The sequence below is a fragment of the Aplysia californica genome, unplaced genomic scaffold (genome assembly GCF_000002075.1).
Source record: "Aplysia californica isolate F4 #8 unplaced genomic scaffold, AplCal3.0 scaffold00052, whole genome shotgun sequence".
Lineage (NCBI taxonomy): Eukaryota > Metazoa > Mollusca > Gastropoda > Aplysiida > Aplysiidae > Aplysia > Aplysia californica.
The window spans coordinates 1,605,638-1,609,335 of record NW_004797322.1 but is presented as its reverse complement, the minus strand read 5'-3'; positions in this window follow the sequence as shown (position 1 = coordinate 1,609,335).

Genomic DNA, 3,698 nt, shown 5'->3' with positions numbered 1-3,698 from the left:
TCCAAGTCAGAGGACCCAGTCATCTACACGGGTGGATCGGTCAGAAGGGATGAGAGAAGTGGGTGGGGTATTGTGGTGTGCAGTGGGAACAAACGGGTTCATAGCATGCCAGGGGCCATAGAAAGAACAACTTCAAGCATGAACATGGAGATTGAGGCTGAAGCAAGAGTGCTTTGCTGGCTTCAAAACACAAGACCAAGAACTAGCTATCTCATTATTGTCACAGACTCCCAGAGCGTCCTGCGAAGGATTGAAGGACAAAACCAGGGCAGTCAGACTTATACGCAAAGACGGGATGGGGGTGCTTCAATTTAGACTTAATTTTGTAGGCCAAACTGGACCAACAGAAACACACCGAGAAGTGGACAAGCTTTAAAAAACAACAACAATGTTATGAATTAAATTAGAGAAAATTTATAATACAACAAACCAAGAGATACCAGTTTTATCCTTCCGCCAATTAATCGTCACCCTCATTCAATAATTGCCTAGATTTAAGTTTTGAGGAAAACAACAGAACCGTTGCGCTTACAAAACAGACACATCACAGATAGTTTTTTCTAAACATTTAAAAACAATTAAAATTATAAACTACCCAAAGGACTTTCACAGAAATCTGGAGAACTAATCAAATTATCCCGATGTGGCCTTAGTTCAGTCTGCCTAAAAATGACTAAGGCAATTACCGAATGAGCGTGACGTTATATAGGCTGGATGATTGGCACTGTTTCTTGGTAACAGGTTCGTTTGTGTAGGCTAGTGCACTGGCATTTGCTGATAACGTTGCGAAACCTCTACAATGACCTACAGGTCTGAAATTCTACTGTCACACCCTACTAAACAAATATTCAGTGTTCGAACATGATGGCATACTTGTACTTCGGAAATGATTTCTGCCAAAATAAAACAAAACAAAACAACCTCCCCCCCCCCCCCCCCCCCCCCCATCATCTTACTGGAGCAGTGTAAAATAAATGGTGCAATATTGTATGGTTCAACACCGCACTCATTGCAAAACTGTATGGTCATTTAAGAAGTGGTGCAACCATTTATTTAACATAATGAGTACCAAACACACTGGGAACGGGCACATAACCCTGCAGACAGGAAGCTTTGTATTTTTTAGAATAACATACAGAAGAAAAGTCTGACCCTACCCCTAAAACTCGGAAAGTCCCAAAAACCACTACTATAAAGAAATTTCTTTTGGTTGAAGAGCTTATATACAGTGCTGTAGCCAGCCACCTAAAGGCTCAAAGAACTTCACAATGACGGTGAATTCAGCAGGTAAAGTTTTCCAGCATGTATCAAACAGAGATACTCTCTCCAAAGAACATGAGACTGGTACATTATGTAAACCACACTAAGTCGTAAAAATTCTAAAACAAAACTTTCAAGTTACATAAACTTGCCAAGAAAACAAATGTATGAATTCTCTACTTTCAAGAATAGCTTTCTATGAGCTTCTCCCCCCCAGTGCTTGAACGGGACACAGAGTTGCGTAGATCTATAGCCTGCAGTTTCCCCCTTGCTTTCCATGCTTTGGCTATTGGCCAAAGGTACTGCCTTTGTATAACAATATGTGTGCATATAGGGCGTTTAATGCGACACACCAAACAAAACAACCGGGGTCTATTCCAGTCTCTTATCTCAATGGGCTCAGTTGGTAAAACACTTAACAACTACGGCGAAATTCCAAACAAGGATGCTTGTGAGCGTTTGATGTTAGAAGATTGAAAATAAAGGCTCCTTCCCATTTATTTCTATACAAGGCAAATGTTAATATAAACTTCCCTCTTTGATATTTTAACAACTGTTGGCCGTACCCGTTTATAATAACAGTAGTAGTATATATTCGTGCACGATTACATAGATTCCAAAAGCGAGTGTTCCATGGTACTATTTGCTTTAGGGAAAAGGAAAATCTGTTTCTGTCTCTTACACAAACCCGTTTTCTCAACAGCAAAGGGTCAAGAAATCGTGGTCCTAGAACTCCACGGTTACACCCCTATTGTCAATAAACTCCAAAAATCTTAATGCCACGACGTGCCTCATAACTTTAAGCACGTCAGTTAAATACATGAATCTACCGGTGTATAATACGTCTGCTCGAAGCTTGAAAATTATAGACCATGCGGCAAACTTTTACCATTTTTGTTCTAATAATAAATGAAAGAAATCCCCCCCCCCCAAAAAAAAATAAAAAAATAAATAAAAAATAAATAAATAAATAAATTAAAAATTAACACAAAAAATTAGATCTAAATAATAAGGTAGATCTAATAAGTCATAAAAAAACACAAAACAAGCCGGAATCGAGGATGGCCATAGCAGTCATGACGAGGCTAGAAAAACGGATAAATTATATGTTCGGTTGATCATAAAAATTTGTCCAACGCCCGTATTTGTATTATTTCTGGCTGTCGCTATGGCTATATATAATGTTTTTTAATAAAGCTTCTTTGTTTGTCTATGTGTCCCTTGAGTTGTCGGATCATTCCACAGGAGGCACAGGTGGTGAAAAACTTGTTGGCTAATCTTATCACCCTGACTCGTATATTAAGCAGAGTATTTCTGTATTTATCTCAATGATTTCAGAGATAACATTGTTCTCCAGTTTTACTGTGGTTTTAGAAAAATGAGACGAAATTCCATTATCTTAAAAAAAATAAAAATCACACAGTACTCTAATGGCTTTGCCACGTTTCGAATAGCTGTGAGGAGCGCAAAAACCCATGCAGGTTGAATAGTGAAGTGGAATGGACACAGCTCTAGTAGCAAGTAGGAACTAAAAGGGGAGAATGATTAACTAACATTTTGCACACCAGATATCCCAAGAGCTTTTAGGATATCTCTCGCCTGGTATGAGCTTCCCCAAGGATTTGACACGTTAATTAGCTGTAGAACTGAGCTCTGACAAGCAAAACAAACATTTTGCGTCATTAAAAAATATCATGGCAAAACAGTACTGTTGTGACAATCCAGATAACAGTGATTTGGCTGATGACTTATCATTACTTATCAATCAAAGCCTATCGTCGCCCAGCTGTTTAGATGTTCTAGGCCCAACATTTGGAAAAAAACAACAACAACAATAATGTACTACTGATTCTGTGTTATCAGTAATGCTTATACTCTCGTGAAATATTTGGTCGAACTTCCTATCAAATTCTAAATGTAAAAGAAAAGATGCATAGCGTAGTTACAATTTGTATGAGAAATGAATCAGTTTTTTTTCCTCTTCTAAAAAATACAATTTAAAAATTGCTTTCTAAGCTTGGGACGTTTGAACCGCTTGCCAATGCACAATTTGCAACGTTAGTTACGGGCAAAAATTAATTTTAGTTTTGATTGGTACAATATATAGAGTGGTCACTCCTCGTTCCGATTACATGCCACTCGTTCAGGCCAGATTAGACGAATAAATGTCTGTCTGTCTGTCTGTCTGTCTGTCTGTCTGTCTGTCTGTCTGTCTGTCTGTCTGTCTGTCTGTCTGTCTGTCTGTCTTCTGTCTGTCTGTTTGTCTGTCTGTCAGTCAGTCTGTCTGTCTGAAACTCTTTGAATTCTATGCCTTTCCATTGTGTCTCTCTTCTCAATATGTGGCTCTGTGGTGTGTTCTGCTACATTAAATTCTTTCAGGGGTACTGGAATCCGAATCTGTGCTTAATGAAATAGTAATAATAACAATCATAATAATA